At 43.6% G+C, this 23,425-nt stretch overlaps 1 long non-coding RNA gene across 1 annotated transcript in view; it reads left to right on the forward strand.

Annotated features, from left to right (window-relative positions):
- Positions 1 to 23,425, forward strand: part of LOC139750728 (uncharacterized) — a 62,250-nt gene that overhangs the window by 29,526 nt on the left and 9,299 nt on the right. Inside the window, exon 2 of the long non-coding RNA XR_011713202.1 lies at positions 22,243 to 22,364. This is a non-coding gene — a long non-coding RNA (uncharacterized lncRNA). The remainder of the gene's footprint in view (positions 1 to 22,242; positions 22,365 to 23,425) is intronic.

The following is a 23,425-nucleotide window of genomic DNA, read 5'->3' on the forward strand; positions in this document are numbered from 1 at the left end:
GTCCTGGACGTACAGGGACGGGTGGTTGTGGTGGTGGTGTGGTACTGACTGTGGCACAGGGTGGTTGTGGTGATGAGTGGTACAGATGGTGGTATGGGGTGGTTGTGGTGATGAGTGGTACAGATGGTGGTACGGGGTGGTGGTTGTGGTGGTAATGACTTGTGGTGGTAGATAGTGATACTGATGGTGGTAGTGTTGGTGGTGGAAGGGTGGTATCGATACGAAGGCTGGGTGATGGTGGTTGTGAGTGGTATTGTTGGTGATGGTAGCGAGTCGTGGCGATGGTGATGGGTCATACTGAAGATGACCCTATCGCTAGTAAACCCAATATAAACAAATTGATTTTGTTTGTTTTTTGAACGAAGAGAAGATCAAAATGATGCGTTTGGACAAAGAAAAAAAATCCCTCCGTAAAAACGTTTCTTTGCGAGTGGAAAGTAAAGTTATTTAGAGGTTTATTGGCTCCGTTCTCTCGGCTCCATCCACCACCGCTATCCAGGATGAGAAGGAGGCCACTAATTAACACGTGTAGTCAATCACCTTAATCATTGTCTTGAGAGGTCATTAGCCAGACTAAGTACCAGAAATAGAACGTTTGGTAACCAATATATTATGTGACCATGATCATCACAACCTCTGACGTGGAGTGTACAGGATGGATGCTAACCAGAATTTACTGGTAGCTGTAACACATGATTAGTCTGGCCAATTACTGAGGAGTAATTAGCGAGACGAATTAACTGAAATATAATTATTAGATCCAACATCTTTATTGATCATGGTTAACAGGATCTATCATGTAATTTCGTAGAAAATAAAATTCTATTCGATAATTTGTCGACTACTATCTGTGGTAGGGAAGTGGTGGGTGGTACAGGTGGTGGTGGTACGTGGTAGTGGTTATAGTGGTTGTAGTTCCTGCTCATCATAGTGAAGATAGTGGTGGTTGATGTGGATGTGATGATGGTTGATAGTGGTTGTGGAAGTAGCAATTAGCCATTATCATGGTGATGTAGGGGGTAATGGTGGTTGAGAATGGTTGTGGTGGTGGTATTAGACATCGTCATGGTTGTGGTAGTGGTGGTTGATGTGGAGGTGATGGTGGTTGATAGTGGCTGTGGTAGTAGTGGCTTGTACTCATCATGGGTGGTAGTGATAGGTGGTAGAAGTGATGGTAGTGGTTGATACTGGCCGTGGTCGTAATGGTGGTGGCGATGGTGGTAGATAGTGCTGGTGGTGATGAGAGAGATTGTGGTGGTAATGGTCTGTTATCATGATGCCTCGTACTGATGACAATTGTGGTCGTCGGTAGAAAGAGATAAGATAAGGAAAAAGATAATGAAGAAAAACAAGTTACGGATGAAGAAAACTATGAAAAAAAAACGGGAGAAAAGATTACAAAATTGGTGTAACAAGAATGACTGAAAGAACATGGGAATCACTATAGAATTACGATACCCTGCTGAAAATAAGGACAGAGGGAAAGTGGAAGTGAAAAAGAAATACTAGACGAAGATTATGAAAAGGATAAAAACAAATTGGTGAAGAAAGGACATTAGAAACGATCTCGAAGGAAGAAAGGAAGACTCGCCAGAGAAAGATAACAATACAAAGATGTAAGATAAAGAAGGAATCCACGAATGGAGAGAAATCAAGAGAAAAAAATCAAAGAAATACATGTGAAAAAAAAGTCACTAGAAAACGGTTCTGATGTGATCCGAGATTTCCCTGGCCAACCATGGGCGAGGGGGTGCCAACTGCCCGTCACAGGCGACAATGGGCCTTGTCGACGTGTCGTGTTTTGTGACGTTCACACTAGGTGACGTGTGACGGGGACGCGGCTGTGACGTGTGACCGACACACGTGTGACGGGCCCATGGGTATATGTGCAAGTGTATGTATCCATTGTTTGCATGTGTGTGTGTATATGTATGTTTGTGAGGGATCGCCTGTGAGAGAGAGGTTGAGAGAATATTTACTTACTTACTATTGAGCATTTATGGCGAGATCTTCCTAAAAGACGGGGCTAACGCGTGGCGCTCACCACAGGAAATCTTTGGGTCATGAAAAACGAGTCGTGTGAGTTACTTGTTATCAAGTTTTGTGTGTGAGATGGAGGGATTGTGTATGTCTGTGAGCTTAATGCCAGCAGCCAACGGGAGGGTGGGTGAGGCAGAACGAAAAAAGACAGCTTCCTGAGCCATAGGAGTGAAACGTGACAACCAATGAAGTGCTAGCTCACTGCCCAGCCTTCACTAACCCTCCTCATACCCGGACGAGTATCAAAGAGAGAGAGAGAGAGAGAGAGAGAGAGAGAGAGAGAGAGAGAGAGAGAGAGAGACCACCGTACTCCAGGTTCACTGTCAGCACCAGACAATTGCCCACATGTCATTCACCAAAACCGTGAGAGCCAAACTGACAGCCTGACCCGACGGGACGCGCTCAACGCCCGACCCGACGGACGTGCTCAGCGCCCGGCCCGACAGGACTTGTTCAACACCCGAGCCGACAGACCAGTTCAACTCCCGACCCGACAGACCTGTTCAACTCCCGATCCGACAGCTGAACAGCCAAACAATCTCGATAGATCGGAAAGATAGTTCGAAATGGCTATATAATCGGCCCCAGAGGCAATCTAACTCTGTACGTGGTCTGTACGAAGGGCGAAATTTATCGGGTAGTATGGGTGTAAGGGTATTTTCAAGGGTAGGTGGTGTAGATGGGTGAAATTGGCTGGTGGTGTACGTGGGTCGGCGTAGATGATGATGGTTGAAGCAGCTCTAGGCCAGGTTACTGCTTGGTACGCTGTTTTAGTGGTGAAGATAGGGCTTGTGTGTATGGGTAATGTAGACGAGAGATTCGTAAATGGATGATGTAAATGAGTGATATATAATTCTTCAATGTATATAGGAGACATACGAGTGTGTGATGTAGATGAAAGATGTATAGATAGGTGTAGATGGGCGATGCATAAGTGTGTAATGGAGTTTATTTGATTAAGATGTAGATAGTTGATGTATAAGTAGGTGATGTAGATGGGATACGAATAATTGGGCGATTTAGACTGGAGTATTGTGAGTGATGTAGAGAGGAGGTGTATGTGACACAGAAACCAAAAAAAGATATATAAGTACGAGAACATGTGTTCGAGACATGAAAAACCTCCAAATTATATTCCGTTTAATATCCTCTGATCGACCTTTGTCTCGCGTAATCACATCATAAGGTAAAAGTTAAGAGCCAATTTGAGATTGCGTAAGTCTATTTATGTCTGGATCTAAGTTGATGTATGCTCCGATTGCACGGAAATGTGTCCAGAAGCATTAATCAAGATGATATCACACACCATCGATCGTAAGATTATTACCCGACTCATCGTTTTAGAGACTTTTTTTGCAATCATCATCACTGAGAAACCTGTGCCCCTTAATAATCAATTTCGATGGACTCTCGACAGTTCATAAGACTGAACAGAACAATGGGTAACAAGGGCGAGTTTTTAAGCAAGTAACAGACTGTGTTTGGCTTGATAACGTATTCCCGATTTCACTGGTGCGGTCATTGTTTTTCTGTTTTATAATTGTTAAAGCAGAGATCATTATCATATACGAGGGGGGGGGGAGGAGGTAGGCGAGGGAGAGAAGGGAGGAAGAGGGGGGAATGGTTGAAGACATGGTAGGATAGGAGAGGCAGTGTAGAAGAAAGGGATTTGTTGGAGGGAAGGACTTCGGAGGATGGGCCGTGGTGGGGATGGAAGAAAATGTTGTGTTGTATGGTAGAGGAAAGATGGAGGGGGTGAAACACAGGGAGGAAAGAATGAAGGTGAAGAGAAGCAGAACATGAATGGGGATGGGAGGAGTAGAGGAGAGATGTGATAAGACAGTTGAAGTTGGAGTAGATACGGTATGGTTGGAGGGCTAAAACAAGGGAAGGGATGAAGGATTTAGTGAAGGAAGGAAGGAAGGGAGATAAAAGGTCACACACTTCGAGGAACAATTGTGACGTAGCGAGGAAGCTATCAATCGATGAATACAATCTAGCGTTCCTTCTCTATGGAGGGATAACCCACACCTTCGTCAGGAGGGCGTGACACCTTGCTAACTTGGTTGTGTGGACGTCTAGAGACCAAGATTACGGAGCTCATCTTCCTTTCCAGGGGAGGAACAGAACAAGACCACTCTTCCATAACGGGGACAGACTAGGGCGTCCCCATCTGATACCTCCTTCTTCCCTCCAACAGCTAAGCTGTGGAATTCTCTTCGTCCTTTCGTCTTTCCTCTTCCTAAAGCCATTCAACTTTTAAGATTTGAGTCTACAAACGCCTGCGAAGCCCTGATTACTTTCGACATTCTGTTTCGCTCTTGCTGTTTCTTCTTTCATCCGTTATGGCCTTGACTGGACCACGTTTTGCCCGTGTCTTGTTCGTCCTTATAAGCAAAATGACAAGTACAGAATAGGGAGAATTTCCCATCAGTGGGGAAGGGGGGGACCAGGGTCTCTTCCATGGGAGAGAGAAGTATGGACTTCCAGTAAAAAGGAGAGAGAGAGAGAGAGAGAGAGAGAGAGAGAGAGAGAGAGAGAGAGAGAGAGAGAGAGAGAGATCTTCTCTTCCATAACAGGGAACATATCTACTGTGACAGAGTGGGAGAGCCTCACCTTACATGACAGCGATAGAAAAGGTCCTCCCTTACATGACTGGGAAGAGGCCTTTCTTTACATGAGAGAGAGAGAGAGAGAGAGAGAGAGAGAGAGAGAGAGAGAGAGAGAGAGAGAGAGAGAGGGAGAGAGAGAGCTTTCTCCCACACGACGCCAGTATACAGGAATGTGTCTCGCCTGTGAAGGCCAAGGTTAGCCGAGTATAGTATGGTGACAGCTGACCTGGTGGGAGGAAGATACACTCCTGCTCTGTTGGTGCTGAGGGCCAGAGGTGATGGTAACATTCTCTGGATGATACAAACTGGCAATATATTTTCACTTCCATTCTTTATTTCTCGTACACGCCCCAAGAAGCTGGTCTTTATCTTTTCATTTAACTAAATGAAGAACTCTGTCCACACGAATATATTAAAGAAAACTTAATTCAGCATCAGGTTTCTTCAGCATGGTATGACTTGTATTCATCTCTCTCTCTCTCTCTCTCTCTCTCTCTCTCTCTCTCTCTCTCTCTCTCTCTCTCTCTCTCTCTCTCTCTCTCTCTCTCTCTCTCTCTCTCTCTATCTATCTATCTATCTATCTATCTATCTATCTACTGTGATCTATCAATTTCACATATTCTACAAGAATGGTTCTGAAGCAAGTCCATTTCCCACCTGGGTCGCCTCCCACATCACAACACCTGGCAGCCCAAAGAAACCAAACCTGAACACTGCTAAAGTTGGGTTCATCATTCTGTCTAGCTTCCCGGAGCTCAAGATAGAGTTACGGGTCTCGGAATAAGATCCAACAACAGAAGAAGAGAAAATCTCGGGAATCAGTCGAGGGAAATACCCCAAAGGCAGATACCTGACATCTCTCCCTTAAACAGGAACAAACCAACTTGATTCAGGGGTAGTATGAGGTCAGGTAATGTTCCCTATCCTGATATTTATAATCACAGGAGAACAGAGATCAATTTTCCCCGTCGTAACTGTATCCTGGGGAGCGGCCAAGCCTCATGACAGCTCCAGTGTTACCACCTCTCTCGCTCAACCCGACTCTTGAGATAAGAACACTTTCGCTTGAATCCCATCGCGGCCCACGATACGCCTGGCATCTGTCATGTCGTCGGGTTCTCGTCCTATCTTTGCTAATTCCGCCTCTCTAAGACCCTTAGCTACGCCACTACGAGCTGATTGTAAGCGGATTTTTCTTTTTTTCCTTCTTTTACCCTGAGGACCTGGCAACGCTGTGTGGGCTGTCGGCTGGCCAGCGTCTGCCTAAGAAACCAGTCTTAATTGCTCCTGACAGAAGAGCAATGGATTATATTTATTTTTTTCCATGGTGGGGGGGGGGAAGGGGGAGGTTGTGATGCGGGTGGTGTAGTCTTTCATGTGCGGCCTTATGGTTGCATTGTGGTTGGAGTGGTGGTGAGTTTGATTCACAGACAGAGAGCGGCAGTGATTTTTGGTTGGGTCGAGGAAGAGAGAGAGAGAGAGAGAGAGAGAGAGAGAGAGAGAGAGAGAGAGAGAGAGAGAGAGAGAGAAGGGAGAGGTTGGTTGAGAGAGAGGCTGGGGTGGTGTGAGAGAGGCTGGAATATTTTGAGATTATCTGAGTGTAGGATGAGTGGGCAATGGTTGTAATGGTAGGATGAAACTGAAAGTTACTTTGGAAGGGACAAATGACAGAAGACTTGATGGTCCATGACGAGGTTATCATCATCAAAGAGATTATTATGCAGAACTCTCCTTCCCACCCACCACTCCCTCTGGCTCAACACCCGGCAGTGGAAAAGGTGAGCAGGAACTTTTGAAATGTTCCTTGCTACTCTGTGGTGCTGGATATATGGTGGCCAGGGGCTGGTGGCTTGTGATGATAGTTGTTCTTGGTAGAGGTATAATCAGTGGTGGTGGGGATGATGGTGGTTGTGGTTGTGGTAGGTTGCTCTTGATGATGGCCTTAACGGTGGAAATGGAGTGGGAGGAGGTGGTGGCTATGGTTGTTAATAGTGGGAGTAGTTGATTACCAGGTTGTGGTGGTAATACTAGCAAACATAGACGAGAAGATGCTTTCTGATATATATATATATATATATATATATATATATATATATATATATATATATATATATATATATATATATATATATATATATATATATATATATATATATATATATAATATATATAGACACACACATACACACACTCCAGCTTTCCTAGGTCCGCCTTAGCGAGGCAGCAGTGGTAACTGAATTGAGCATACGATGCTGATAGTTGGTTATGCACTGGTCTGGGTGGGAGAGATCTAGTGTTGATGCAAGGAACCAAGTGCCCGAGCATATTGTGTTGAGATGACTATGGAAACACGTCAATGTTGTTGTGAAGGTACGGTACGTTTGTGATTGTTAGGTCACCGGTGCTCTGTTTCTTGCGCTGTCTGGCTTGGTTAGGTTTCTTTTGACAGGATGGATGACGAGGAAGATGGGGGGAGGGGGGGGGGGTTAGGTCGAAGAAGTGAGTGAATCGTTTCAAGAGGATACAGTGGGTTCCTTCCTCGTCTATACCTGGTGCTGGTCAGTGTTCTGAGGTCTCTTGGTTTGTTAGCGACCTTTGTGATGAAGCTTGGAATTTGGGAAGTAAATGTCATATGTGTTTTGCATGTAATAGCTAGAGATGGTTGGTGCTATACTAGTAAGACCTGATGATACCTAGTAATACCTGGTCATAGATGTTCCTAGTGATACCTAGTGTACCAAGTCATACCTAATAATACCTGGTTATACCTAATGATACCTAGCAATACCTAGTCATATCTAATAATACCTGGCGGTGCTTAGTAATACCTGGTTACAGTAGTAAGTAGTGATACCTAATGATACCTGGCGGTGCTTAGTAATACCTGGTTACAGTAGTACCTAGTGATATCTAAACATACCTGGCGGTGCCTGGTAATACCTGGTATCACGTAGGATGAAGCACTCACACGCGTCTCGTCGCTCCGTGTGAGGCAGCTGTTGGCTAATTGACTCGGGTCGACTCCAGCGTGACCGCTCAGGTCGACGGAAGTCAACCCTTAATCGACACTCTTCGCGGATCTTTGTTGGGCGGAAGTCACGTAACTTGCTATCAAGAAAACGACCGTTTCTCCCTCCCCTTCTACAATCTCTTGTCTTGCTTCCTCTCTCTCTCTCTCTCTCTCTCTCTCTCTCTCTCTCTCTCTCTCTCTCTCTCTCTCTCTCTCTCTCGCCAGCTCTACAATTTTGGCTAAAATGTCGTCATTGTTAAATGAAGGTGGCTAGGTTTCTCTCCCTCTCTCTCTCTCTCTCTCTCTCTCTCTCTCTCTCTCTCTCTCTCTCTCTTGATTAAGTCTGTCAAGCGCATCATCTGTAATTGCCAAAGTGGGTAATGAGTGGCCGCTCTCGAGCTGTGAACCATTATATTATGATCGTATAGGTGATGGTGGCTGCCACAGCATCGATACCTTGGTACGGTCTGAGAGAGAGAGAGAGAGAGAGAGAGAGAGAGAGAGAGAGAGAGAGAGAGAGAGAGAGAGAGAGAGAGAGAGAGAGACTGTGTGTGTGTGTGTGTGAATATTTGAATATTCATTTCTGCATGTGACGTGTTGCTTTGTCCAGATGCCATAAGAGTTTTTGAGATTTCTTGAGAAAAATTTTGTTCTCATAATTATGCTGGATTTTGCTGTTTTTTTTTTCTTTTGAAGACTCTGTTCGTGGAGTCCATCTCTCTGCTCCCACAACACGTTCGTGTGGACCAGCTGATCCCCACATAACCCCCACCATCCCACAGTAACTGTGATATACATGAATAGGTTTATCCAGCCCGTCACCATACGATTTCATCATCGACAAAGCTGATTATTCTTTAAAGTAGCAGCTTGACATATCCCTCCCTGAAGATAATTATTTCCCCATGCTTTCTCTCCACTAAAACAACACACACACACACACACACACACACACACACACACACACACACACACACACACACCCACACACACACACACACACACACACACACACACCTGCAATATTTCTTCCATAGGATGGATAGTGTGGGAATTTAAACGAGCGGTGAGGAAGGAAGCCAGAGTCGAAACACACACACACAAACACACACACACCCTGTTCGCCGCAGTTAAGAGAGGTCGGGGGACGGGAGAAGCCTGAGAGAGAGAGAGAGAGAGAGAGAGAGAGAGAGAGAGAGAGAGAGAGAGAGAGAGAGAGAGAGAGAGAATCTACAAAACCTTTCCCTTTTTCTGACATGATCAACTCTTGTTTATAATTCTTTCTTTAATGTTTCCTTATTGTAAATAATTACCATCTTTATATACATTAGTCAGCAATTATCATCATGGGAATTATAGCTTCTAGATGCCGTGGGATACGACGTCCAGTGTTATTAATCAATATAAAGGAGAAATTTTACGTCCATCACGTACGGCTGACAGAACCATCATATGAACTTGCCCTATAATTTGCTTTAGTTGCCCCTTCTGGTGAGTCGCTGACAAATTATAGGCTCGCTCCGTCTGCGATGATAGCCTTAAGGTTGTATAAATCTGGGCGGTAATCCCCGCTCTGAGGATTAATGGTATGTAGTTAGACGAATGAGACCACTGATGACATTGTCTTCAGGAGGGTGTCATAATCATAGCCTGGCCAGAGAGCAAAGAAAACGGAAGACACCTGAGGGAGGATAAAAAAGATTGTATGTGTGTGTGTGTGTGTGTGTGTGTGTGTGTGTGTGTGTGTGTGTGTGTAACGATTAGCCAAAAGTGTGAGCAGTAAAAATTGATAACTTTCGTCGTAGTATGACTGGAAACAATGAACATTGATGTGCTAGTGTGATTATCATTCATGTCTTACCCCGTCTTGTAACATTGTGCTCACCGTGTCTTTACCACCATGTGTGTATGTGTGTATACGCGCCCCCAGCCTAAGCTAGGTACCCGTTAATCAACCAGCCCTGAGGGGAGGAGGAACACCTGTGTTGGGTGTGGGCTGACTGCTATACCATACCTGCCATTCGAACCCATGCGGGTCCGACCCTGGGCTGGCCCGTGCTGGCTCACAGTCAGCAACTCCAACCATTAAACCACGCAGATCCTCTGTGTGTGTGTGTGTGTGTGTGTGTGTGTGTGTGTGTAGTGTGTGTGTGTGGGAAGGAGGAGGGGAAGCAATATAAACATGAGTTGGCAATACTTCACGTACAAAAAAACAATACCAATAAAACCAGGTCTTTCAAGAGAAGTGTTTCCGGCAGAGGAGCAGCTATCACTTGTACAATGTGGACCTCACGTGTCGCCCACAATCACCACACATCACGTCAAAGGACCAGAAAATGACGTTTCTCTTTTCCCCAACCTGGAATCAGGGTAGCCTTGCGTACAGTTTAATTAGCAGTAAATCATAGCACACATATTCTTCCCTGGCGCACGACGTCATCACACTCTTCTTGCGGATGTAACCAATTACCCTGATGGCGAATGGGTAGCCGCTAATTGGTTGGTAGTTAGTTGGAGGAGGTGGAGTGTAATTGGGGTTCTATCTGTACTTGAAGGTAATTCCACCCCATTAACTAGGTGCTTGGGCCTTCATCTACCGACGTGAGTGAGTCTTAGATATATGGTTCTCGCTGTAGGTTGAGGTTCAGCCAAGTATGTATGTGTCAGGGTAATTGATTTTGGCTGTCATTTCCGTGTACATGTGTGTGTATGTTACCGGACTCCTCCACCTGCAGGTGGTTTACACCGCGAGCGAAAAGTCACCTTCAGCGAGGCTGTGTCGTCGTCAGTGGACGGAAAGGAGTACAATCCAGTAGAGGACTTTTTCGTTACAAAGGTGTCCATCATCTCCCTGCTCCTGCCTGGAGCGCAGTCTTGATGCTGCGAGAGTCCTATATAAAAAGGGAGCACGACAGCCAACCTCGGCCACTTCCTCCCTTCTCCCGCACTTGGCCTTATCATCCAGTGGCTACACCCATGTAACACCTACCTCCCCTCACTCTACTTTTGCTACACCCATGTAACACCTACCTCCCCTCACTCTACTCTTGCTACACCCATGTAACACCTACCTTCCCTCACTCTACTCTTGCTACACTCATGTAACACCTACTTCCCCTCACTCTACTCTTGCTACAGCCATGTAACGGCTCCCTCCCTTCCCTCTATACTAGCTACCCCAGTGTAACACCTCCGTCTACACAGCTTACACCCATGTAACGCCTATCTTTCCTCCCTCTACACCCATATTTGATATCTTCCCCCATCTCTCCTTGGTGAGTTCGATGCATGAGTACTTAACACTCGCTCGCCTACAAAATTCGTTGTGATTTCCGTTGAACTTGACTCTCCCTGAGTCAGATTCGCTACGGCCATATTCAAGTTAACTCTCCCATTGTTAAACTTACAACAACCGTATCTAATTTCCCTTCTTCCATTGCTTAACTAATTACACCCATATTTAACCTCACGCTCGTAATGTTAACTCGGTTAATCCATAGTACACAGTGTCTCTCTCCCATTCCGCTTAACTTCCTTCCCACATGTTATGTCTCATATTCGTCCATTCAACTTTCTAAACCAATATCTAACCTCATTTACCCACCCCTATTCACCTTTCCTTCCCCTGTTTAACTTCCTGCATTGATATGTGACATCATCCTACTCTGACAAATCTCTTAAACCCACATATAACCTCGTCCATCCTTCCTTCATAAATATCCTACACCCATATTTCATCTCATCCTACCATGTTAATAAACTTTCTACACCGATACTCCACCCCCACCTGTCCCGTTAAAATTTCTTCACCCGTATTTAACTTCACTCTCCCCCCCTCCTCCCCTGCCAAACGTAGTACATCCATATTCAACCTCTCCCTCCTTGTTAGATAAACATTCTAAACCCATAATTCACCTCTCTCTCTCTCTCTCTCTCTCTCTCTCCCCAGTTACAACACCAGTATCTCGTATCTTCTTAAGCTGACCCCACCCTGGCTCTACACCCCTCCCATGGTGCTACACCCCCTCGCCTCGAACTGGATACACTGAGTGTTGACTTTATTCCCGAGTACACAGGCTGACGTGTGCTCCATCTTGCCCGTGTGTACATACACTCTGCTGTATACATTTGCCGGACTGCCAGCCATTGAGGTATGTGCGGGCGTCTCTTATTATAGTCTCTTCGTCTGTCTGCCTCCCCATTAAGTCGGTCTGCAGGGAGGGAGGGAGGGAGGGAGGGAGAAATGGATACTTAGTAAAAGATTGGAAGAGGAGGAGGTTGATGGAGGAGGAGGAGGGGTTTGGATGGATGGAGGAAGGTAGGGAGTGAAACGCTGGCCACTCGTACATGTGTGTGTGTGTGTGTGTGTGTGTGTGTGTGTGTGTGTGTGTGTGTGTGTGTGTGTATGTATGTTATCTGACATGACTTCAGGGCTTGGGTCACTACAGGAAAAAATTTTTCGATCTAACCGATATATTCCTTCGGCATGCCTGACTTTGGCTTCGGCGAATTGATTGTGTTATTACTCTTTTAATCGTATGACGCCAGAACTCTTTTTATGGGAAGAGGGGAGGGATCCTGCGGCTTCCAGGTTGCGTTACAGTCAGTTTTGTAAGGAGATGATGGACTCCTTTGGCATGAGAAGTTCTTCGCTGAGATTGTATTCCTTATCGTCCGCTGACGATGACACGAGCCCCGCGAAGGTGACTTTTTACCCATGGCATAACCACCTACAGGTGGAGTCCGGTAACACCTTAATTGTGTGGGTATATATACCGAAAGATAGATCGATAGATAGATAGATATTAAAAGTATATGTGTAATTGGGTGAGGCGTGGGTGTGTTGGCTATGTTTCTTTCCCCAGTAGTTGAGGTAACCTTTCTTAAGCTTGTGAAACAACGCTTCTCCTTCATGGTCGTGGGCCGTTATCGCCATTACAAGTACTCCAGTTACTCGAACTGTCACCTGTGTTAGTGTGGGTCCCGCCATGCGTGTCCTTGAAGGGAAGTGTCGTGGAAACGTATTTAGGAAAACTCACAACAAATTCTCTGGAAAAGTTTTTAAAAGATTTTGTTTTTCCTTTCCTAAAAGATTTCGATTCTCTCTTTCACGGTCCATCGGCTTCAGATACGATAAAAACCGTCAGCCCATCCTGCTTGACGCTTAGCATTTATGTATAATAGGGAGTCGACTTTCCTTTTTGAGATTGGTTCCACGTCTGCATTCATATCTACAGATACTCATTCCATTTCCTTTTCATCTTTCATCATTTACGAAACGTCAGCAGCAGGCATGACTTCTCTCTTGTTGGAGGTTGATGTGACAAATGTGGATGTATCCATACAATCTCTGACATCTTGGTAGTCATGATGTATTTCTTGGTGGGGCTGATGTCATAAACATTGATGTACTCAGACAATCTCTGACGTCTGGTCATAGATAGTGATCATAGAACGTCGCTGATGAATATCTCAAGAACTAAACAGACGGAGGAAAGTGAAATAAGAAGAGAAAAAAAAAGAGAAAACATTGAATTTAGCCATAAAGATATGTGAAATATTTCCGAGCGGTAAGATTCGCAAGTGAGAGGTTTGCCCCGTTATCTGAAGCCAGAAAAATACTCGACGGATTAATGTTCATAACGTGAAGATAAAGATTAAGATGTTAGCATTAACGATAGCGGGAGGAAAAGATGCACTAAAACGCAAATGAACAATGCAAGTGAAGATTGCAATGGAATATTTCCAAGTTGATTTCTTCTTTTCTAGAAAATATGAACAACTGTGAGCCAGAAATGAAGGAGGTTTTGGAACACTGCTTTTGGCAACAGAGGAAATGTACAGTTGATAAAAGAAATACAAAACCTGAATAGTGGGATGATGACGGGAAGAAGGGAGGGAGGGAAGAGAAGGAAATGTCAAGATTGGTTCATATCTGTTGGAGTTACAAAGAGCTAAAGCCACTGAGGCAAGGAAGAACTTCAGAGAAATAGAAAAAAAAAATAGTAAAGGACTACATTTGAAACTGAGAGAATGGAAATGTTTGACGAGTTTGAGAAAAAATTGAAAATTTTAATGGTACTTTTTTTTTTTTAGGACTTCCTGATTGTGTTAAACTTTTTAAAGGAAAGAATAATACGTCTCGATATCAAGTTCAGTTACTTGAATAAATCATTTTCAAGACATCAGAAGTTACAGACGAATATTTGGAACCTTAGATAACCCTAAAGGCCAATGGATGAATATCTTAAACGCTCAAATATTTTGAAAAGCAGAGACATGTAACACCCAAAGTAAGATTAGGAAAAATGCAAAGAAAACTTTGTATGGAATAACTTGTGATAATCGTAGAGTAACGAATGAGACAGTTGGAGAAGCCCAAACAGACGCGACGGGAATAAAATTGAGATTATTTTTGTTTTTACAATATAGTAAAGATATCGAGGGGAAGATTGCCTTCATTGCTGAACAATATGTAGATATAAGATATCAAGGAAAGAATTAATCTTATATATATATATATATATATAATGTATAACTGTTTATGAACAGAAAAAAAGGAAAGAAGTTGATGGCAAGTTGAGAATGATCTTCACACATGAACATATCGAGAGATGGAGATTGTTTACACTTGGGATGCAATTCACCGTGACGTCACTGTGATGGACACCAGAGCCCTGTGGACGCTGGATGGTTGGCTCCTGATGGCCGGTAGAAATGTCAGCGTTCACGAAGGGTAACGGGAGGCAGGGGCTGCAGCAGGGGATGACGGGAGGTAGGAAGGGCGGCAGGGAACGGTAGCAGTGGCAGGGAATGACAAGGATGTATTGAAGTGGAACAAAGAAATTCTCAGAAGTGTTTATTATTCCTGGAGACGTACACACTAAACTTGGAATTGCTTAAGGGATTTTAGGGAGAAGTTAGAAATGGTTTAAGGATTTTACGAGCACTGAAAACTTGATGACGTGATCTAACAAAGTTAAATGTCTCCAGCTCTGGAACAAGTTACTATATATGTCAATAGTGTGTTAGGATCCAATCTGTTCAGTGCAGCAATTACATCCCTTGTGTAACGTAACGTAACCAGTGAGTGTTACCACTCGAGTCATCGTTCTGAGAGGTTTGTCATCGTCTTACAGGGAAATATGTCGTCATACTCACAGCGATTACGTCACAGTTATCAGAGGATTAGGTCGTCATACTCACAGTTTTATGGATTGTCACTATTTCACAAATTCTTTTCATTTCTGATCAACTGAACCCCTGATTCGTTAGGTACATTTTCCTCTATGTTATAATCTTGATGAATTTTCGTCCCAGCGTGACGTATGTTGTCTAAGTTTACATATGATATGATACATAGAACTGTAGGTCTTCCTGCCAGCCTCCAGGAGGCGTGTTTCATCTGTCGTCTTGTGGCAAGGGATGATGAGGTTCGAGATATTAGTTATGTAAGGCACGATGAAGAGGTAGGAGTTCAACGTAGAGAGAGAGAGAGAGAGAGAGAGAGAGAGAGAGAGAGAGAGAGAGAGAGAGAGAGAGAGAGAGAGAGATTTAGAAACCATATGAAAACAAAGTATACAAGGAAAACAAGAGGTGAAAGTTCTTTGTCAAGGGATTTGCAAGAGGAAAGTGCCAGGAAAATCATTAAGTAATCAAGTAATTTCAAGGAAGATTAGTTTAAGTAGGGTGAGCCAAAGTTTATGTTGGAGAGTAAGTAAAACTTTACCTTGTGATGAGTGGAACTTACTTGGTAGTGTGAGTTACATTGTATCTTGCAAAGTGAATGAAACTTTACCTTGTAGTGTGAGTGAGAGTTTACCTTGTAAGGTGAATAAAACTTAACTAAGTAAAATGAATAAAACTTTACCTTGTGAGTGAAACATTGCCGGGTAAATGAAACTAACCTTTAAGGGAGAATGAAACTTTGCCTTGCGTGGTGCGCAGATTGGGTGAAACTTTTGTAAAGGATACGACAAAATAAGATGAACAGAAAATAACCTTAAATGTTTAATGTCAGGAGAGAGAAAGAGAGAAGCGCCTTACCACTGAATATTTAAAAGAGTAACACGAACACCAGAAATTCCTGACACAGTGATGAGGAAATACAGTTATATGGAATTTCCCAATGAGCTGGAGGTGAATATATGCAGAAAACAAGAGGGAAGACCCACTACGTGTGACTGGGTGGAGTGAAGATATAGACGGAAAGCTGTCGAGTGGAGAGCCGGGGTATATATGCAGGCGAAGACAGCGTGAGATGGACGAGAGAGCCGGCTGGTGAATAAAGTATTTCGGGTAACGGTGGATCGTTTTCATCTTGCAGGAGGGGAATGTGTGTGTGTGTGTGTGTGTGTGTGTGGGTAGGTGGGTGGGTAGGTGGGTGGGCAGGTGAGCGCGCTTATATACACAGAGGTAAAGACATGGTACCTATATGCAGTGTTAAGTGTCATCCAGTCCCAAGGGGGAGGATAAACACCTGGGTTAGGTGTGGACCGATTGTCACGCGCAGGATTCAAACCCAAGCGGGCCTTGCACAAGGCTGGTCCATGCTGACTCATGGTGTGTGTGTGTGTGTGTGTGTGTGTGTGTGTGTGTTGAAAAATATAAAAGAAGCAACATAAATGTGGGACTGGATAATGTGAAGACAATATAAAACCGGACATAGGGCCAGTAGAGATAAAAAAAACATAATAGAAACTTACGAACTATATCATATATATTAATGGAACGAGACACGACTTGAGAAATGTAAAAACGATTTAGTAAATTATGTGATAAGAGAACAATGATAATATATATATCATATATATATATATATATATAAAGGGGAATATATAGGTTGTAAAATCAAGAAAATACATAAATACATAGGCATTGAAGGAAGATGGAAAATTTAAGAAAACGGAATTTGCGTTTAAAAGTGAAAACCACATTTCGTTGTAAATGAAATTAATGAAGACGTTGGCATTTCACAAGTGTAGATCACAAGTGAGAGCGGTGTTAAGAGCGCACCTTGCGGCACGCCAACCACGCCCACACCACGCAAGACACCCCCGTTTTTCCCTCGCTTCTTTCGCCTTAACTGCTGCACAAGCTGTACTTACCAGCAATTGAATGCAGATACGAGTCAGACGTGAAGGACGGGTGTAGAGATAAAGGGACAGAGATAATGGTAAGACCAAGACGGAGGGGGTTTGAGAGAGAGAGAGAGAGAGAGAGAGAGAGAGAGAGAGAGAGAGAGCAAGCAAGCAAAGATTCGCGGAATTAGAATAGATGAAAAAGGGAGAAGTGCAATAACCGCGCATTTCATTGGCATTTTGGTGCTGATAATTCCGGGTTGTTATGGAAGGGTGTGGGTGAGGAATAAGCAACACGAGAGAAGATAATGGCTGAATTATATTGTCATTAATGGGAAGGATGAGAGATAGGACAGGGTAAACAACTGGCTTTAGTGAGAGTGTATTTATAAAGATGTCGAACTGCCTTGATGGGATATAAGAAAGTATGAAGGAAATGAATGGAATGTACTTAGAATCTGCCGCTAAACAAAGGGGAGTGTTTACGGTATTAGAAATTGTGCAAAACCAGAACAAATGGTAGGAATATCAGACATTTTGAGCTCAAAAATATACAAAAAAATGGAGAGAGACAAGTGAAAAAAATGAAAAAAAAGTAGATAAAGATTAAAAGATAGGTTGATAGAGCTAACTACGACGAGATCTGCCATTAGGCAGAGAGAGAGAGAGAGAGAGAGAGAGAGAGAGAGAGAGAGAGAGAGAGAGAGAGAAGGAGGGAGGGAGGAAGGGAAGGAGGGAGGGAGGTAACATAGAGACTGAGTTCGGCGTTTGGGAGGTGACGGGGTTGGGCTTGGCGAGGTCGAGTCTTGGTTCTGGTTATCATCAACAATGACCAAACGGGATTTCACCTGAGAGGCGGATTAATCAGGTGTTCGTCTTAGGTGCTCCCCCGGCAGGTACCAAGCTACGTGTTCCGGGCTGGTGCTCCCTGAAGGATTGTCGCAAAAAAAGAAAAAAAAAAAACTTTCCCTCAAGCGCTACACTCAAGCTCTACTCTAAGCTTTCTTGTACGTAGGTTTCCTCTATTTGATTTCAGTGTCTATGTTTCTTCCCCATAAAAGAAATAAGGTTCTCACGTTTTCTTTGGTTTCTACGTATTTGTGTTCTCAAGAAAGGTTTCCTGAAAGTGTTTTCCGTGAAATCAGTGTTAGTAGCCTGGCTTACCCCAGAGGCGCTCCTCTGGCTGCGTTTGGGCGTTGCACCACGCTGTGTGTCCGGTGCCGATTCGTCTGCGTTCATTTTCGTCTCTTTCACTCTTCGACTTTACCCCAGTGAATAATTTGTGGACAAAGTGAAGCACACAAAACTATGGTGGGAAAATATAGACCATATTCCACAACGTTATTGTATTGAAACAAATAAATTATTTCTAAAGAATTCTAAAAAATATATTTCTAAATGTTACGTATCCAAAATCAATTTTTGAGGACTCTGGACATTTTCTTCTTCGAAGAAGGTACCGGAACGTCGTTCCGAAGCGTCCCATCTCCAACGAACCAATGCTCGAATCACTGAAGTTACGATTCTTGAGTACCGTTGAAGAATCTAGACCAGATAAAAGCTGAGTTATCAGAAGAGAAAATAACTAGACAACTTTTATGGGAGCATGAGAATGTTAGCCAGAATATTACACACTGAAAACGTATATTTAAGGCGTTGTAACATAGCAGGGCACTTGGAAAAGAAGACTTTGGTCTCAGTCTTATATGTGAGAATATTATTAAAGGCATCACGTTGGTCGCTATCGTAAGAGTTCCAGAATTCCAACATTTTGCGTTCCACAGTACTGGCATCATCGACTTCTAGTGTCTTACACATGTTATTCTAAATGTGGTCATAGATGTCAGATTTTATTTATCTTTTTTGAATTTCTGTAACGTTTCCAGCCAAAATCCTTAACACACACACACACACACACACACACACACACACACACACACACACGTCTTAAATCTTATAGTCAACCTGGCTCAAGCTAATGAGGGCTGTCCCTTGATATACACCCGCTGCCTCCTGCCCTTCTTTTCCATCTTCCTGTCCTCCGTCCTCCTGTTTTATCTTCTCCCACCGCCTCTCCTCCTCCACATCCTCTCTAACTACTCTTCGTCGTTCCCCTCCCTAATGTACCATCACCCTTCTCTCCCTTCCCCTCCTTATCCAGCCCTCACCAGAGAGTGGTTTGGGTAGTTAAGGGCGAGGAAAACCTCTTTGGCAACTACCCTGACCTAATGGTCGGATTACCTGAGGTCATGCTAACTGCCGCCCTTCTCCAGGGGTGATGGATGATGGTGTTGTTGGCTCGTTAATCACGCTCGTCTCCATCATTTTAAACAGCTCATTGTATCCTGCCGGTCATTAAAGAGAATTTAGAAGTTTTTATATCCTGGAGTGACTTTAAAATCTTTTATTTTCGGTAGTTTAACAGTTCTGAGAGTGTTTACTGCTTTAGCAATTAGATGAAGCAAGTTTTTACTTTGATGATGAGAAAAGAAACTTCAGGAAGTTCCTACGATCTATCAAGTACTTCCGCCAGGCTTTTAGATCTCTTTTGTGCTTCATTGTTGCTAAAAAATATTTTATAAATTTCCTGGTTCGTATTAACAATTTTTCATAGTTGTTTTCATGTATTTTCTTCTCAAACAACGAACACTTTTTCATGTGTTATAGTGAATTATAAAAATACTTTATAAATTCCATGGTTCGTATTAAAAAAATTTCACAGTTGTTTTCATGTATTTTCTTCTCTAACAGCAAACATTTTTTCATATGTTATGGTGAATGATTATTTTTTCTCGTTGTATACAATGAATTATTGTCTCGGGTCTTGCTTGCTTGACGAAGGAATCTTAATAACAGACCTGAAGCTTTTGATGAATTCTTGTACAAGATAACCTACGATGTACGTGGGTAAAGAGACCGTTCAAAGATCGTATTGTTCACGTTGCTTCTCTAACATTTTCCAGAGAGAATTTTGCGTTATCAATTTCAGTAAAGATTATTATTTGAAGAGGCATCGTTAATCTTATTGTTTATCGACAGTAGCCTCTTCAAGGAGAGAAGGTAACATGTCTGGTATTACAATAAACATCCAGTGAAAAAACCTGAAACTGACAATATATCTGTCTTTCTTGGGATTTATTTACAATCCCGAATTTCTTCGAAATTACTTCCAAATATTTTGAGCCATCAGGGAAAGATTTCAACCATCCTTTGGTACGACATTCACGAAAGCAACATTATAACATACTGAAATAGTCTAGATTATTTTTTATTTTGTATATAGAAAGACGTCCATAACGACTCCATCAAGTAAATGAATGACAATAGTTTGGAATACATCGTTGTATCACCTTAAAGACTACACTTTCAACCAAAAACTTAATTTGATTATGACTGACAGAATAAGGAAAAGTTTCCATAACGTTACTTCAAGCACTTGAGGTTTGCTTCATCGGCCGTGGCTTTCGCGAAGGCGTTTTGATATATTTTAGGAGACGTTGTGTACATACAGCCGACCATTAACTCCTGAGCATACAGCCGACCATTAAGGTCTTGTTTATCCTGGGTCATCCCTCGGGCATCCACTCTGGGTATCTGACACAGGCTGGGCTGGTGAAGGGGGACGCGAGGTCAGGGGTTAAATCCAGACTGTCTGACCCCTTCCCCGGGTGGTCGGTCACCACGCCAGCAGTGAGCCCGGGTGAAGGATACGTCTTGTGTGTGTGTGTGTGTGTGTGTGTGTGTGTGTGTGTGTGTGTGTGCGTGTGTGTGTGTGTGTGTGCGTGTATACGCCCTTGTCTACTATATGTCGAAGTGAATGTTAGTACATACTTCTCAAATTCACGTTCCCATTTTCCTTCTGAAATCCCATAGAACCCCCACAACACGGTACATTCCTCCCTAAAGCCCCGGGCATGACGACCAATGCCAGGAACTTTCCCTAGGGTCAACAAAGGAGGCTCTGAGGAAGGGTCGTGGCCAACATGTCAACAAAGCCAGAGTATGGAGATTTCAACGCTGTGAGGACGATATATAGTGATCCAGGAAGCCTTAAAAATGGTGGATCTATAAGGGAATGACATTCCGCTGAGAGATATATAGTGATGATTCAACGACTGATTATCTGGGAATATCATCAATAGATTAGGGAAGTATTCTCATAACAATATCGTATCCGAAGGGAATTTGTTGTAATATTAGACACGCTTCGAAACGCAATATTCGAATCGCGGGAAAATTAAAAAAAAATCTAAAATTTTCTAAAGTTTTATAATCTTGTGGAACGCGATTTTCAGATTACAGTCATAATGGAAAAATCATATGACGAAATAACAATTCGCCAAAATTGAAGGCAGAGTCTGAAACCTCTTGCTCGAATTTTGAGAGGGACAAAGGAAGGAAAGATCTCCATTAAAATACGATCTAAATCAAGATGAACACCACCCTTGAGATACCAAGTCAAAACCACTGGTGTATTCTGAATCGCTGATAAGATAAGAATACCCAAGCATCTCTCCATTGGTTTAATCTCGGATTAGCTCTGTGTTTTTCATCCGATCCTCTCTGCCCCGTCCTGGGGTAGGATCAGGGGACGTTATGGGGGATCCAGGCGTCCCTGTGAGCTGGGGGTGGAGATGGTCCGTGAGGCCAGTGTTGTGACAGCCGCGCTGGATACTCGCTCATTAATGTCCGATTCGCTTTGTTGGGGTCGCCGGCTGGGTCAGGCTGGGTCATGGGCGGTCCGAGGGCTGGGGGAACGGGAAGGGGCGGCTCCTCCAGGCGGGAAGGGGAGAAAATGAGAACGGGAGAGAGAGAGAGCTGGAGATGGGGAGGAAAAAGGATGGGGAGGATAGACTGGGTGGGATGGTGAAGAGGAAGTAAAGGAGTAAAATGGTAAATGACTATGGAATATAGAATGTGGAAGATTTAAGAACAGAGAACGGGTAATATAAAGGAGAGAGAGAAGGATTAGAAAAGAGAAAGTAGAGAGTGGAAGAGAGTGGGAGTGGAGCAGGAGTGATATGGAGGGATACGGGTTGTGGAGGAGGAGGAGGAGGAGGAGGAAGAAGACGCTATAATGATCACAGCCCAACACTGTCCATCATCTTGCCTGTAAATTTGCATACATCTAATCCTGTGTATTCCATTTCTTTTAACTTGTTAATTCTAAGATCTAGAAATTTCTGTTTACCCTGTGATTATTGTTATTCTTGTATGTCAATATCAGTTATGTATCATGAAGTATGCTATATAATGTCATATGACATATGACATTATATATGACATTATAATGACATAAAATAAATTAATATAAAGGTTACAGTAAGTATAGTGTTTATCTTATAAGTGCAATGTATGTGTGTGTGTGTGTGTGTGTGTGTGTGTGTGTTAAAGAGACCGCTTCCTTATATGAAAATTTCGATCATATAAATGATGATTTTATTTGGCATTTATGACTACATAATTTCCGTTTGGTAAAGGTTGTCTCTGACGATTACAGACTCAACGAAGACCAACCTTTCTGCTCGTGGTGAAGGTGGCGTGACGATCCTGCAGGGGTGAGGGATGAACGTTTGTGTGGAAGATCACATTAGAAGTGGAAAATTAAGTTCCCATATGAAGGTATGTACCTAACAGACAATACGAGAGGGAGAGAGTTAACTCGGTATGGTCTTAAGGTGAAAGACTGTTCAGTGGATAGGATATGTTGTTACCTTGTTGATAAAGAACATCAGCTGAAATTAAACGAGTTGGAAAAAAGAGCAGATCGGAGGAAAGGTGTAAGGTGACTTGGGTGTGGTTTGTTAGGGGAGTGGCAAAGGTGGGAGGATGGAGGTGAGGGGCGTGGCAAGGGTGGGAGGATGGAGGTGAGGGGCGTGGCAAGCGTAGAAGGATGGAGGTGAGGGGAGTGGCAAAGGTAAGAGGAGGGTGCAGTGAGCGTGTGGCAAGGCTGGAATGAATGCATGACAGGAGTGAGGCGGTGAGGGGCGTGCTTCGGGTAGGAGGCTAGGAGTATGGGGAGCAGCGAGGGTGGGAGGATGCGTATCAAGGATGATAGCGCGATAAGGGTGGTAGAAGGGCGTGGCAGGGGTAAGAGCGTGGCAGGGGTGGGAGAAAAGCATGAAGAACGTGCTAAAAGTGTGCGGTACGGGGGTGCAGGGTGAAGGGATAGACGCAAGAGACGATATGATCCCTCAGGAGTCCCTGAGGAAGTGACTGAGGTGGAGGGATGTAAGTCATAGCCCCAAGTGATCAGGTACAACCAGTCATTAATCATGGGAGTACCGGAGACCCACCCGGGAGAGAGAGAGAGAGAGAGAGAGAGAGAGAGAGAGAGAGAGAGAGAGAGAGAGAGAGAGAGATTTACACAGACCCAAGGTCCAAGCGAGGTGGTCTGGGCTTAACTTACTGAAAAAGATACAGTCCCTCTTGAAAGCAGTAGAAGAAAAGAACAGCAAAGCAAAGAGGAAGAAAGATAGAAGCAAAATGAAAGAATAGGGAAGAAATAATAGCACACCACGTTAAGAAATGGGGGATCAAAAATTCATAGAAACCTTCCTTGGAAACCTCCCAGTTCCCCAACACCAGAACCAGTAAGGTGAGCCAGAATGACCCACCCTACACCCTCGTCACACCAGCCAGCACAGCATATGGTGTCCTCGCGCTCCTCACACTCTAATATT

This window comes from Panulirus ornatus, chromosome 10 (genome assembly GCF_036320965.1).
Source record: "Panulirus ornatus isolate Po-2019 chromosome 10, ASM3632096v1, whole genome shotgun sequence".
In the NCBI taxonomy this organism is placed as follows: Eukaryota; Metazoa; Arthropoda; class Malacostraca; order Decapoda; family Palinuridae; genus Panulirus; species Panulirus ornatus.